Genomic DNA, 16,605 nt, shown 5'->3' with positions numbered 1-16,605 from the left:
ACACTTTAGCCCGCATTGTGACTTTGCGGAAGTTTTTCCGCTTTTCATGTACACGGTACAAATCTTCGATACAGCACCTCTTGAAACACAAACACTTTGGCTACTTTGGTTACGGAAGCACCCGGCAGCCCTCATACGAGTGCCAACAATTTGCCCATGTTCGAATTCACTTAGCTCTTCTGACCAGGGTTGACACTTGCAAAGTATTGAGGGCATCTCACAGGCGCTGTTCTTGGTCAGATACAACAGGCAACCAGCAGGCTTGTCTAGCATTTGAATTTATGTTCAAATGTGGAGTTCTAGCGGTGTGTCAATATTTCCGTCCAACCCCTGTGTGCGTTTGTTTGAAATACAGTGTAAGCCTAGATAGTTCTGAAATGAGTTTTCTGTTTCATTGGTATGGCTTTTCTGAAATATGTCTTTTCTTCGATACAGGTTGAAAAATTTATTCCAGAATATCACAACCGAAGACTAACATGCTTGGGATAAAGGGGCCGCAAGTGATTTCCATAGTGAGTCGTCGTAGAAAGCTAGTCTCACCATATCTTCTATAGTGCGGTATGTTTTCCTACACGAACGACTTTTTCATTCATTCTTTAAATTTTTTTAAGTGCTAAACCGGTATCATACATCACTAAAACGTCCTCTTCGCTATATACGAGGGTAATCCCAAAAGTAAGGTGTCCTATGTTTTTATAAGTACATAGACGTGTTTATTTTTACAATGGTTTACATCAGTTTACAGCCTGAACATTTAGCTATTTTTCGACAGAATCACCATTTCTGTCGATGCATTTTTGTGGACGCTGTGGCAGTTTTTGTATGCCCATGTCATACCAGCTCGCCGCCATGCTGCGAAGAAGGATGCCGCCACTGGCGTGATTGTTGCTTGGTCTCAGGTGTAAAGTGGTATGCCCAGGTTTCGTCACCCGTGACAATTGAGTCCAGAAAGTTGTTCTGTTTGGCTGCAAGGCGGTGAAGAAATGCTCGGGAAGTATCAGCTCGTTGCCGCATGTGGTCCTTAGTCAGCATGCGTGGCACCCATCGTGCGCACATCTTCCGGTAGTTCAATGTTTCCGTTAAAATTCTGTGAATGGTGCTTCGGGAAACCTCAGGAACTAACGTGCAGAGATCATCCAGGGTGATCCGCCGATCTTCACGCAGGCTTTGCTCAACCTTCAACACTGTCTCCTCAGAAATTGACGTTCTCCCGCTCCTTTGTTAGTCGTGAATTTCGATCCGACCAGCTGCAAACAGTATATACCACTTGCGAACATTTTTGGCATCAGTGCACGACTCACCGTACACTTCCGTCGATTGGCGATGGATTTCAATCGGCGCAGTGCCCTTTGCGTTCAAAAATTGAGTAACTGCGCGCAATTCGCACTTGGCGGTAACATCCAACGGGAGCTCCATTCTCAACGGCTTCCAAGCCAAGACTGAGCGCCTCAGCGCGGCGTGCGCATGTTTACACACAGCGCGTGAAGCACTCTTCATAACAGTATGACCAACTGCCACACAGTTCTGTACTTATAAAAAAAAAAAAGGAGACCTTACTTTTGGGATTAATCTCGTATGGCACAGCATACAGTATTGGCGGAGACGCGACCAATGAATGCAATCACAGACCGATTCCGATGATCGGAGCAAACATTAATTTCTTTGCATCACGAACCATGAGTAGATGCTTCTTGGGATACGGCGTACTCATTAGCAGTACACTGCCATCTTCACTTTCCTGTTATCTTTCACAAAGATAGTGGTGCCTCAGAAGTCAGATTGAGTTCAGAATTTATCAGAGTATTCCGATGAGACATTTCCTTCGGAAATGTGGCAAAATGAGAGATGTAAAAAAATCTAAAAGGAAGGATGCTTATAGTTTGTCTGATCGATGACGAGACTGAGCACATTTTAGGATGGAGGAAGGAAATATACTGTATTCTTTCTCAGTGGAATCCTCTAGGACAGGGCCGGCCAAACGCTGCACAGTGTGCAGACGTGCGGAAGTGCTGCACATGTGCGCACGTGTGCGACAGCGATATCTGTTGTTAGACATGTGTCCTAAATGAACGGCGGCGGCTCCACTTCCCTGTTTATGTGGTACAAGCAAGAGCGCAGCATATCCAGTCTCGTTTACCCTGGTGACCGCAACCTTAACAGAGAAGTGCTGAGAAATGACAGGTACTGTGAAAAAGCAGAGGACGGGCGATCTATGTTCTAAGTCGTTTAAAAATGACTAGGAACTGCAATTCTTTTTTGTATCCGTTGGTGAAAACTCAGTGTTTGCTGTGCCGCTGAATAATAGGCGGCCAGCGTAAGTTTTCAATTGAAAGACACTACAATACATATCACAAAGACGAGTGTAGTGTACTCAACAGTGAAGACCGGCAAGCAAAATTAAATGTCCTTAAGAAAGTGGATGAGACACATCAACTCGATTTTACTGTACGTCAAAGTAACTGATACTTCTTGAACTCTTCTTTTCTTGTGTTGCATTTATGTCTATTTTACTGTACGCTGTACAATGTACTGTTTTCAATTTTCCAGAATGACAACCACACTAAATCTTCACTGCGAGCAAGTTTTAAAATCGCATTAAGAACTGCACAATCTGTGAAACCCTTTTCCGAAGGGGAGTTTGTGAAAGGGTGTCTGATTGATGCTGCAGAACTTGGTGTGTCCCACGAACGTTAGCAGGTTTTAAGAAATCAGTCTATCCAAACAAACAGTGACAAGACGTATCAGTGCTATGGCCGGCGATGTGCACAGGCAGCTAATAAATAAGGCTAAAGACTTTGTTGCTTTCTCTGCTGCGCTCGATGAAGCAACAGATCTCACAGATACAACCCAGGTTGTGATATACAAACGAGGTGTCGATAACGCACTTTGTGTAACAGAGGACGTTTTGGACTTAGTACTTTTATGGACTGGAATCGGTTAGTCTCAGTGACCACAGATGGAACACTATCAATGCAAGGCCATCAGAGAGGACTCATAGCACGGATGCGCAAAAAGCTAGGGCGCACAGACGAGACGTTGTATGGAATTAACTGCATTCTGCATCGAGAGGCGCTTTGTGCAAAATCAGTAACGTTAGCAAATGTCATGCACATTGTTGTACGCACTGTAAACTATCTCAAGACACAAGGGCTTACGCATCGCCAGTTTCGGCGGTTCTTGGAGGAATTAGGAGCGGAGTACGGCGACATACCTTACTATACCGAAGTACGCTGGCTCAGTCGAGGTAAAATGCTGAAAATATTTTTTGATTTACGTTTGGTCATAGTAACATTCTTACATGAGAAGGGAAAAAGTGAACCTATGTTGGAAGACCCTTGTTGGATATCAGACCTCGCATTTCTCGTGGACATTACGTCTCACATGAGCAGCCTGAACGTCAGTTTGCAAGGTGAAAATAATTTAATTTCTGTCATGTTGCAAAAAGTAAATGCCTTTGAAAGGAAGCTTGCGCTTTGGGAGAGCCAGCTATTGACAGCAAACACAGCACATTTCCTGACTCTTGGACTGGTCTATGAAAGTGCTAGATTTCAAGAATACGTGTCAATAATTGTAAAAATTAAGGAACAATTTCGAGCACAATTTGCAGATGTTACCAGTTTGTCTCCTGTCATTCGCCTCCTTGCTCGACCGTTCTCGTCGTCAGTTGAAGATGCTCCGAATGATCTACAGATGTGACTGATCGACCTACAGTGCAATACAGGACTGAAGGACAAGTTCTTTGCAGTGCGAAGTACAAAAGAATTCTACGAAAATTTTTCACAACAAGAATTTCCACGCCTGCACCGAGAAGCCGCGAGAGTTATGTCCATGTTCGCGTCGACATATGCTTGTAAAAGATTTTTCTCGGTGATAAAAATGAATAAATCAAGGTTTTGATCAAGCTTAAGTGATGAAAATCTTCGCAGCTGCTTGCGTTTGTCAATGAGCCGTGCTTTTGTGGCCGATATTAACTATATCATTACTCATGACCAGTGATAAGTGTTTGGATTTATTCCTTTCATAATTAAAAATTATTGTTTACTAACTGTGCATTAGTGCCTCATTCTGCTCCATGTTACATTATTATCAGGAAAGTTGGTGGTTAAACCGATTGTTCCAATGTATACTTGCATTTAGGGTTTTTCTTTTTAATGCGAGGAGGGCTACGCTCAGCTGAAGTCGATAAAACATAACATTCATAAAATTGTCGGTTATTATGCAGATTTCAGGCGGAACTGATGAAAGATATAGCAATAATGGTATTGAAATAACAGGTGACCATCGAGATGTCTGCGGTTATCATTCTGTTCAGTGAGACAGAAATTACGTGGGTGTAACTGAAGGCACCGAGAATTAGTTATAGCAAACCTTGCATTAGTTTAATGTTATTTGAAATCATGAATAAAGTTCACTGGAAGTCACTAAGTGCTCTCTTTCTTAAATACTTGATCAAAAACATTACGTGTATTTACGTGCCGTCAGTCAAGCTGCCTTAATAAAAAGCCACGGTTGTTAACTGTATTACTTGTCTTACTGGGTTAAACTGTTAACATAAAAGTAGACGTCTCAATGAGTAAACTGGGAAAGTATTTTAAATGTTTAATACGTGAAATACCTTCCCATGGTTGGCTTGCAAGCTGTGGAAAGAGCACTAGCATGCGCCGGTACAGAGTATCCCAGCAAGTGGATAAAGCGACATCTGTGCGTAGAAACATGCACTACATGAACGCTGACTGCTGCGGCGTGCACGCTGTGACCCGGAAGTTGCACATGTGCAGGAGAACCGCACGCGTGCAGAATTTCTGGCCGGCCCTGCTCTAGGAGTTTGTTTTTCGATTTACGGTAACCAAAGAAAATCTAATCCTTGATGGTCGAACTTTGATTTTAACTCCTGTCCTCTCGAATGTGAGGCTAGTGTGTATCACTACCGCTTCGCTTGGTAAGTAGAGGAGGAAACTATAAGAAAGCATGCGCAAGAAAGCAGCTAATTTTGGGACAGCAGTACTGAATTCATATTTGTATCGCCCTTCCACAGAAAATGGCCAACCGCACCACCACCTAAGAGCTCCGGCACTGATTGATGTGGGAAACTTGCCAGCAGTCCTCGCTTCCTGGCGGACTATGCCGAACGTAAATCTCACTGTGGAGCGACAAGCGCGCGTGCCTCCAGAGGAGACGGCAGTGGGAGTCGGGCAGGAGATAGTGTCTCCCCCCCCCCCCCTCTCTTCCGCCACCCATTAGCTAGTGCAGCGCTAAGCCGTAGTGGCGCGAGGTGTCGCCAACGAACTTGAGCGTTTAGGCGAGGAGGGGGCTCTGCCGGCGCGCGGAGCTCTCGGCTAATCCACTTACCCTCTCTGTCTCCAGCAATTAGCCGCGTTGCGCTTCTCGCGGCGGTCTTACTTTCTCTCTAAGGCAGCAGAGCAACTTTACCTCTGGAAACACATTAGCCCAAGGCGGATTAAAAATATTTATATAGGCAACAAAGACAACAGTTCATTTGCTAGCAAATGCGCCTCGGTTTTGTTGACCAGTTTTTAATTGAGGCGGCTAGAAACCAAAGGAGGTGAGGACGCTTTACTAAATATGGCTACAGTGCTTTGAGACCTGATCCAAAATAGTATTTTGTTTTTCCACTGTGGGAAACATTATTTTATTATATCCTCATTGCGCTTATTAGATTCCAGACGCCATCCCTGCGCTCTTCGTTGTTCGCAGTGTGTGACAATATATGTGATGCAACACGACAGAAAAAGGAGCATGTGACCGTTGGAGGTATTTTTAATTTTACATTTATGTTTTTGTTCGTATTTTCAAAGACCTCGAAAAAATTATTAAAAAAGTTAAAACTCTCACACTAATGATTACAACCCACTCTGTTCGTGAAACCTCGCGGGATTAGCCGAGCGATAGCCGGCACGATAACTCAGCGTGTTCGGTCAGGGGGTTAGCCGCCCCCTGTAATAAAAAAAGTCTGAGTAAATGGATCAACGACGAACTGAAACGGGTGTCTTGCGACGTCCGCCCCGAGCAGATACAACGAACGAAAGCGAACAAAATGAGATTTTTTTTTTAAAAAAAAAAAAAGGCGGTCTAAGGCGCTGCAGTGATAGACTCCGCGGCTGCTTCCGGCAGAGGTTCGAGTCCTTCCTCGGGCATGGATGTGTGTGTTTGTCCTTAGGATAATTTAGGTTAAGTAGTGTGTAAGCTTAGGGACTGATGACCTTAGCAGTGAAGTCCCATAAGATTTCACACACATTTTTGTACGTGAAAACACCCTTCTGTTCGATACTATCCTGAGTGTCAACTGAGGTCTGCTTTCGGTAAAATCTCCAAATTATTGAATCATTCTTATTTCATGCAATAAAGACAACTTCATCTGCGAATCATATCATTTTTTAACCATATCGTTTTTAACCATATCGTTTTTAACCATATCGTCGTTTTTTAAAACCATAACGGTTTTTTAAAACCATAACGGTTTTTAATTTATTGACTTTCAGTATGAGCCCATACAGCCATCTCAATAGTGGAAATATGGTACTATAGTGTGCTTAGACAGTTCAGAACATTCATGAGGGTCAAGCCATACCCTGGTACGAAGTTATATAGACTTAGACTCGTCATGTGACGACATGCAGGCGATTTTTCGTGTCAGTTATGACGATATGAAGATAAGGACAAAGCCACAGCTAGTCCTCGAGCGAAGGAAATCTCCGACTTGCCTGGGAATCGAACGCAGGCCTCTTCGGTCAGCTATCTGTCGCGCTGATCCCGCAGCTACCGAGGCGGACTAAACATCTTATAATTAGCAACTTTCACACCGTATGTAGCACGAAGTCGTACATTGACCGTTGCTGCCTCCGGATCACGAGGTCCCGAGTTCTGTTCGCGGCCGGGTCGGGGATATTCTCCGTCCGGATACTGGGTATTTGTGTTGTCCTCATCATTTGGGAAAATTGGCGTGATTGGACTGTGACAAGATTGGGAATCTGTACGGGCACTGATTACGACGCAGTTGAGCGCTGCACAAACTAAATATCATCATCACATCATCATCTTACACTGACAAGGAGAAAGTGTTAACACCATGAATCACCAGGCCGATTTATCAGACTGTTTCTGTTAATCACATAACGAGTATTAAACGATTACACCTTGATTTCGGGACTAATTCTTTCTTTAAGATGTGAAGTGTGACCCCATAGGCTCTAGTACATGATCGTACTCGTTGTGACCTGGAAAGAAACTGCTTCCGAGTGCCATCTTCAGGAATTTGCTACCATGTTTGAAACATATGCTATGTCAGTTAATGAAAATTGCTGGCTGTTATGAAACCATACGTCTTCCCATCGGAATTCCGATATGACCAAGAAAGACACATCAGGGATCAGGCACACCAATCAAGGTTCCGTACATTCTTCAAGGTGTTTGTGGTATCAACTGCAGCGTGGAGTGTTGAAGTATCCTACTGAAATATGTCATTTGGTACCCTGGTCGTGAAGGCTCCGAAAAATGTTTCCGTTCTTGCCAGATACTAGCGAACATTCAGTCTCCCTTCAGTAGTTATTAAATCGGTTCTGTTGACATATCCAGCAGCTCCCCATCTCAGATTCCAAGAGTTGTATAGAGTCGACAGTCGCCTAGCCTCTGACATTTTACCATGTCGTCAACTGACACAGTGGTATCAATCTGACCACCACAAGCAAAAGCCAGTTGCAGAGCTGAATGCCACTAGATGACCCAATTGACTCGAGCTCCATACCAGGCATATTTCTATTTTCTGTGATACGGGGCCATTGAAAACAACTCGTGGCAACTTCACATCACAACCTACCTGCCAGTAATCTGTTCCCAACGGTTTGTGGTGACACTCTGCCTGTAATCTCTTTCTGGCTTTCAGCTACTGTAATAAATCTACTCGTCAGAGACTATCGAATAATCATACGATCTCCTCATGGTGTGCTCCTTCTGGAAGGACCTGTGCCTTCCCTTGTTACTACATTGTCATCCTGAGACCATCTCGTGACCATACGTTCTGCTGTTATACCACTACAACCAGTTACCTTTGCATGCCAATGGTTGGACCATCCTCAAAGTTTGGACGATGGTGATAAGCTGAACATGCACGCCCTCAGGGCATGCTGTGTTGTAATCTGCACCAGAAAAGTTCGAGTAACGTTAGACACAAGCAAAAGCTATCCGTACTCATACCATTCTTCGTTTGTAGGAACCGTCGTTTTCTGTGCTGAAAATAAGCTCGAATATGGATGAAACTTTTGTGGTATCGTCTAGAAATCGCGGTGCCACACCAAAGTCGGCAACGCGAATCAATATCACAGACATTAGCGAGGGCTCGCTGCAATCCGCAATTGTGTTCAAATGGTTCAAATGGCTCTGAGCACTATGGGACTCAACATCTTAGGTCATACGTCCCCTAGAACTTAGAACTACTTAAACCTAATCAACCTAAGGACATCACACACACCCATGCCCGAGGCAGGATTCGAACCTGCGACCGTAGCAGTCCCGCGGTTCCGGACTGCAGCGCCAGAACCGCTAGACCACCGCGGCCGGCCGCAATTGTGTATGGGATGTGTTGCTGAAGACCACACCTCCCCTCAGCGTGGTAGCGCCATCACCCTGAGGTCAATATAGTGTCAAATACGCAAGAGTTCACCCCTGTTTGAGACCTCAGCCTCAGCAGTCAACAAAATCATGAAAGAACAACGATCATGAAGTTTCAGATGAAGGTGTGCTTCAATTAAATTTGAACATTGTACTTCAAGAGAACAGTTTGTGATTGTATGCATCAAATGCTGCTTTCATAGTCAATGACAGCTGTAAATATTCTACGTTCTACTGTGGCAAAGAAGTGTCTCAAGTTAAGTAAATCTTTTCATGTAATGAATAGAACTAATGTTTCATCTGTTGTTACAAATGAACCATCTCCCAGACCTCTCAAAGAACCGACAATGGTGACCGGACGATTGTAGTTTCGTCTGGGCAGAACACGTTTCACCATAAGTGTGGTGATACTTGATGTGTGTGTGGTAGCGTTCGCTCAAAGCGTTCACAGTGCAACACATGCAATTTTAGTCAGCATATTTATTGATACTCTACTTTTTTTTTCCTCACATGGTTTGCCAGCCGATGTGGCCGAGAGGTTCTAGGCGCTTCAGTCTGGAACTGCGCGACCGCTACGATCGCAGGTTCGAATCCTGCCTCGGGCATGGATGTGCGTGATGTCCTTAGTTTGGTTTAAGTAGTTCTAAGTTTTAGGGAACTGATGACCTCAGATGTTAAGTCCCATAGTGCTCAGAGCCATTTGAACCATTTGAACCTCACATGGTTTACACAGGTTTTTTCCATAATATTCTCACTTTTTGATATGGTCCGCCACGATTTCCTCTTCTATGTGAATCTCTTCATCTAAGAGTAACACCAACACCAAATTTCATCAGTATTATTTGTGTATGCAGCTATAACAACTTACGTATCTTCCTCCATAATTTGTGTAAATATAAACTAGAGAACATATTCGTAATTATGAAGAGATTCGAGATGGCACCCTGTGTTGTTACATTTACATTTTTTTCTGCTTCCTCTAAGGCCTCAAAACCCATGAAGATCCTACTATTCCATAATTCTCCTTTCCGTTACTAAGTATGAAGTTAGGAAGCCACCTCGTCATCTTTACTCTGTGCAGCTGGACTGGTCGCAGCCAGTAGCTCTTAATACCGGGATAGACGCGTCCACATATCGCGAATCGCCGTGACTCAGTTGACGCCTACGCATACGAGACGGCAGTGACGCATGCACCTGATTCACTTGCGTCACGCCAACTATCCACCTGCCTCTCGCCTTATCCATATGCCACTGGCATTGCGCCATACATAGGCGTCATCTGTGCACAATATCTCTCAGAAGTCCATCACACGTACCTACTGATTGCGATGGAGTTAACAGTGCACATGGTCAAATTCATTGTTCACCCACTAGCGCTGCAATAACGTGTAATTGACCGACTGTCTCACTGCCACAGGGAACTGTGAAATCAGCGAGAAGTTTGCAACTGCATCTTCTGGCCACCGGCCCTTTCATATCTTTGTGATGTTGTGCAGTGTCTTAGAATAGATTGTGGATGTCTAAGCTACTGGTTAATTAACGACGAATAACTTACATCTCGAAATATTTCAAAAAGACTTCTGCGTTAATAAAAGTAGCAGACAACCTTACGCTGTTCATGGACAGACAAGAGAAGACCATCAAGCGCTTTTTGTGTCTCAGCAAAACGTTCCTTGTTTTAGAAATCGACATTTTTTTTCTACAAACGAATGCAATGGCTTTGCTTGTATCTTATATCCCTCAAACAGTGAGTGAGTTTTGGAACTAGTAAGTGGGAACAGAGGCAGGTAGAATCAGGCGTTCCTCACGGACCGATGTTAGATGTGATAATCTCTTTCTTGTGAGTCAGTCACCTGTCTCAGTTCTATCCCACTGCAAATACCACGCGTATGCTTCCAGTTGCACATGACTGAGAAGCCATTTAACTTGAGGAGAGCCATCGAGAATTTCGATGCTGATCTGTTTATGATATCAAAATGGGCACAGAAAAGACGGTTCAAGCTGAATATATCCAAACCGAAAGCCAGAGAGTATCGAACGGTCGTTTTAAAATCATTGGTTCGAAGTTTCCGGATTCCCTCTCATCCTTAGTGCCAAATGGGACAAACGTATTGTTTTCTCCCTTCCAGGTCAGGATAGAGAAATAATAGCTGAAAACTGGGCTCACAAAAAAAATGGTTCAAATGGCTCTGAGCACTATGGGACTTAACATCTATGGTCATCAGTCCCCTAGAACTTAGAACTACTTAAACCTAACTAACCTAAGGACATCACACACATCCGTGCCCGAGGCAGGATTCGAACCTGCGACCGTAGCGGTCGCGCGGTTCGACTGTAGCGCCTAGAACCGCTCGGCCACCACGGCCGGCCTGGGCTCACACATTTGTTTGCTACAAGGAAGTATAATTACAAACACACACACACAGGCACGCACACACTCACTCACACACACACACACACACACACACACACACACACACACACACACACACACACGAGAGGAGTAGTAGCACTGCCGGAAATAAAGCTATGAGGGCGAGTCGTTAGCTTTGTTTGGGCAGGTCAGCCGGTAGAGCACTTGCCCGCGAAATCCAAAGGTCCCAAGTTCCAGTTTAGGTCCCGCACACAGTTTTAATCTGCCAGGAAGTTTCAAATCAGCGCATAGTCCACTGAAGAGTGAAAATTAATTCTGGATGTAAAAATTTATTACCTTCGTATTTGAAAAATAAATGTGTTCAAATACGTACTTGTGCTTTCAGTTATGCAGTGTTGTTATTGCTAAAAGACTTCTTCAGGAAAGTCTACGACGTTAGGAGCTAGTGATGGAGGCTTGGTGATGATATGTCTTTGACGTTCGTCATTTTGATCATAATGTGCCGTAGACGAATACTTCACGGAACATCTCCCTCAGTTTCACGTCAGCACCTAATACCAAGAGGGTCCAACATTTATTAAATTTTTTTATCGAAGAAATCTTTATCATTCTGTGCCAATCTACTTTTGACGCCTTCCTTGCTTTGCTAATCCTGTCTAACCTTGATTCCTAAACAGGACTGATTCACTTCTACCGTTATACTGTCGTTCCCGGTGTCCACGTTAAGCAAACTGTTATTTTCGCTTCTGGTACTTTTCATCACCTTCGCCTTTTCCTTAAGCCATATTGTGTGTGCTCTCCATCCCTTTCAGCAGATCTAAGCCTTCGTTACATCCCGCAACGAAAATTATGTTGTGTGTAAAGCTTAACATTGTTTTGTGTTACCGTTGCACTATTCTCATAAATTGCCTTTCACTTTCTCCATTGTCTCTTGGGCGTACACACTGAGCAACACTGGTGGTTAGCTGCAGCACCCTTTTTAACATGACCTCTTCTTTCTTGACCTTCCATCCGAGTTTTGTAGAGGTTGGAGACTATTCGTCTGCCTCTGTACTTCCTTTCTAATCTTATTGTTGCCCTCTTATCGAAATTTATGTTGACGATGGCATTCTCTAAGTCCCCAAATGTTCGGAAGCTTCCTGACTTTCCTTAATTCTACCTTCCATTACAAAGTTCATCGTCAGAATTATTTCTCTGATACCTTTCTCGTTCCAGATTGCAAACCGATTTAGTTACAGTACTTCATTTTTCCTTTCTGTTCTTCTGTGTATTATTCTGGTCAACAGTTTACAAGCGTCCCCTATCACGATACTCATTCTATTCTACTTCTGCATGACTACTCTGAAATTCAGAATTAAGTGCCTGCCAGAGGTTTCATCGAACCACCTTCAAGCTACGAGGGGGGCCCCAAAAGAAACCGGACTCCGAGGGCGCTGCCACTCGTAGACGTAGTGCAGGGTTGTCACGCTAAGTGGTGTTAGTAGAGACCTTCATGAAACAGCTGTGCAGACGGCGTCAGTGTAGAGCTGAACGTGCAAGTGTGGTATTGTGTTTCTCTGACTGTTGGCGGGTTACCTCTGCGAGTCGTTACGGCAACTTTAAAAGAACAAAGAGTGTGTGTGAAATTTTGTTTCCTGCTTAAAAAAACTGCAACGGAGACACAACAAATGCTTCAGGAAGCTTTCCAGGAGGACGCTATGAGCCGCACACAGGTTTTCGAGTGGTTTGGACGCTTTAAACGTGGTGAGATGCGTGTTGAAGACCAAGCTCGTTCTGGACGCCCTTCAACATCGCGAAATGAGGAGAACATTAAGATCTGCCGAAAGATCAACGAGGATCGTCGCCAAACGATCGACCAAATTTAGCAGAGACAGGAATCAGTTGGAGCTCGTGCCAGCGGATTTTGAGTCAGGATTTGCACATGAGACGTGTTGTTGCTAAATTTGTTCCGCGGCTTCTCACACTGGAGTAACAAAACCATCCGCATGAATGTGTGTCAGGACTTGAAAACAGAGATTGCACGTGATACAAACTTCTTGAACAAAGTCATTACAGGAGATGAGAGTTGGTGTTACGGGTATGACCCAGAAACCGAGCAAGCGTCAAGCCAGTGGAGGACTCTCAACTCTCCCAGACCAAAAAAAGCAAGGCAAGTGAGGTCAAATGTGAAGACGGTGATCATTGTCTTTTTTTGATGTTCGTGGAATTGTGCATCGGGAATTCGTACCCCCTGGCCAGACTGTTAACCAGCACTTTTACTTGGATGTTTTAAGGCGTCTGCGAGGGGATGTGAGGAGGAAACGCCCGGAACTTTGGCGATCAGGTGACTGGTTTCTGCATCACGACAACGCTCCAGCACACACGGCCTTACGAGTGACCCACTATTTGGCATCTCAGAGGTGTTCTGTCGTTCCCCACGCTCCGTATTCGCCGGACCTAGACCCGTGCGACTTTTTCCTATTTCCACGAATGAAAAAAACGCTAAAATGGGAGCGTTATGACGATGTGGAGGGGGTAAAAACAGCTTCGCAAAGGGCACTGGACAATATCAAACTTGGAGTTCCAAACATACTTCCGACAGTGGGAAAAGAGACTTAACAAGTGCATCGCATGTAATGGAGAGTATTTTGCAGGTGAATGAAGTAATTTTGTAAAAAGGTTCATCAATAAATTTTTTATGACAACAATCCGGTTTCTTTTGGGTCCCCACTCGTATTTCTCTACCATTCCACTTCGAGCAGCGCGCGGGAAAAGCGAACACACAAATCTTTCTGTGCGATCTCCGAATTCTCTTATTTTATTACTACGATCATTTCTCCCTATGTAGGTGGATACCAACAAAATAGTTTCACATTCGGAGAAATAAGTTGGTGATGGAAATTTCATGACAAGATCCTGCCGCAACGAAAAACACCTTTGTTTTGGTGGTTACCACCCCCCCCCCCCCCCTCCACAACCCCATTCGCTTATCGTATCTGCTCCTCCGCCATTATTTCGCGATAATAGAGATTTTAGATGTCTTCCGTCAATCCTATCTGATGCGGATTCCACACCGCGCAGCAATAATCCAGAAGAGAAGTGACAAGCTTACTATTGGCAGTCTCTTTAGTAGACCTGTTGCATCTCGTAAGTATTCTACCAACGAAACGCAGTCTTTGGTTTGCGTTCCCTACAACACTATCTATGTCAGGGGTAGTCAACGTTTTTTCCTACTCCCACATTTGTTTCTCTGTTAGCAAAAACATTTTCTAAAAGCCCATTGCTTTAAAATAATGATTACTTTTAAAGTAGAAAAGTAACTCTACTTTATGAAATTTATGATGTTTGTTGCCGCGAGTTAAAGCATACAATTGTTAACTGCCAAATGTTTCATGTTAAAATTTTGTGAAAACCTAAGGAAAATGTTTTTATAAGAGTACCACCTATCGCCCACCATGAAAGCAGAAACGCCTGCGAGTAGGCGATAGGGACCAGGTTGACTATCACTGTTCTGGGTGGCCGTGCGGTTCTAGGCGCTACAGTCTGGAACCGCGCGACCGCTACGATCGCAGGTTCGAATCCTGCCTCGGGCGTGGATGTGTGTGATGTCATTAGGTTGGTTAGTTTTAAGTAGCTCTAAGTTCTAGGGGACTGATGACCATTGCAGTTAAGTCTCATAGTGCTCAGAGCCATTTTTTGTTCTGTGTGATCGTTCTCCAATTTAAGTTGTTTCTAATCCCTAGCTATTTACTTGAACTTACAGCCTTTAGATTTGTGTGACTTAACGTGTAACCGAATTTTGCGGGATTTCTTTTTAGTGGTCATGTGGATTTTACACTTTCCGTTATTTAAAGGCAGATACCACTTTTCACACCGTAAATCTGGTCTAAATCATTTTCTAGTTGGTTTTGATCTTCTTATGACTTTACTTGACAGTAAATGAGAGCTTTGTCTGTAACCAGTCTAAGGGTAGCTGGTCAGATTGACTCCTCTGTTGTCTATGTAGACCGAGAACAGCAGAGGGCCTCTAACACTTCCATGGGGAACGGCCGCTATTACTTCAGTTTTACTCAACGATTTTCCGTCAGATATTACGTACCTTTCTGATTGGAAATCACGAATCCTCTCACACAACTGAGACGGTATTCCATAGGCGCGGAATTTGATCAGAAGTCGCGGGTGAGGAACGTGGCAAAAGCCTTCTGAAAATCTAAAAATATGGAATCAATATGACATCCCCTGTCGTTAGCACTCATTACTTCGTGTGAATAGAGCGCTAGTTGTGTTTCACATGAACGATATTTTCTTATTGGTGTTGGCTACTTGCCAAAAAATCATTTTCTTCGTGGTAGTTCATAATGTTTGAACACAGTATACGTTCCAACAGCCTCCTGCAAATTGATTTCTGTGATATGAGTCTATAATTCATCGGATTACTTCCCCTTTTATCTGCACGCGTCTTCTGTGGTAATGTGATGACAGTGTTTCTGTAGAGATCAGTTGGTAAGTTACCCATTTCATGTATTATTTACACTAACTGAATCTTCTACGGCTCCGAAGATACGTCATCGGCACCTAGTACGAGTTTCAGCTCATACACTACTGGCCATTAATATTGCTACACCACGAAGATGACGTGCTACAGACGCGAAATTGAACCGACAGGAAGAAGATGATGTGATGTGCAAATGACTAGCTTTTCAGAGCATTAACACAAGGTTGGCGCCGGTGGCGACACCTACAACGTGCTGACATGAGGAAACTTTCCAACCGATTTCTCATACACAAACAGCAGTTGACCGGCGTTGCCTAGTGAAACGTTGTTGTTATGCCTCGTGTATGGAGGAGAATGCGTACCATTACGTTTCCCACTTTGATAAAGGTCGAATTGTAGCCTATCGCGATTGTGGTTTATCGTATCGCGACATTGCTGCTCGCGTTGGCCGAGATCCAATGACTGTTAGCAGAATATGGAGTCGGTGCGTTCAGGATGGTAATACGGAATGCCGTGCTGGATCCCAACGGCCTCGTATCACTAGCAGTCGAGATGACAGGCATCTTATCCGCATGGCTGTAACGGATCGTGCAGCCACGTCTGGATCCCTGAGTCAACAGATGGGGACGTTTGCAAGACAATAACCATCTGCACGAACAGTTCGACGACGTTTGCAGCAGGATGGACTATCAGCTCGGAGACCATGGCTGCGGTTACCCTTGACGCTGCATCACAGACAGGAGCGCCTGCGATGGTGTACTCAACGACGAACCTTGGTGCACGAATGGCAAAACGTCAGTTTTTCGGATGAATCCAGGTTCTGTTTACATCAACATCATGGTCCCATTCCTGTTTGGCGACATCGCGGTGAACACACCTTGGAAGCGCGTATTCGTCATCGCCATACTGGCGTATCACCCGGCGTGATGGTATGGTGTGCCATTGGTTACACGTCTCGGTCACCTCTTGTTCGCACTGACGGCACTTTGAACAGTGGATGTTACATTTCAGATGTGTTATGACCCGTGGCTCTACCCTTCATTCGATCCCTGCGAAACCCTACATTTCAGCAGGATAATGCGCGACCGCATGTTGCAGGTCCTGTACGGGCCTTTCTGGATACAGAAAAAGT

At 44.3% G+C, this 16,605-nt stretch overlaps 1 protein-coding gene across 4 annotated transcripts in view; it reads left to right on the top strand.

Moving 5' to 3' along the window:
- The window catches only part of LOC126246926 (skin secretory protein xP2-like), a 579,526-nt gene that overhangs the window by 353,880 nt on the left and 209,041 nt on the right, over nt 1-16,605 (top strand). The gene's annotated exons all lie outside the window — the stretch shown is intronic.

Source organism: Schistocerca nitens, chromosome 1, assembly GCF_023898315.1.
Source record: "Schistocerca nitens isolate TAMUIC-IGC-003100 chromosome 1, iqSchNite1.1, whole genome shotgun sequence".
NCBI classification, from domain to species: domain Eukaryota; kingdom Metazoa; phylum Arthropoda; class Insecta; order Orthoptera; family Acrididae; genus Schistocerca; species Schistocerca nitens.
Note: the sequence above shows the minus strand (reverse complement) of the source record. Positions and strands in the feature narration are given on the sequence as shown.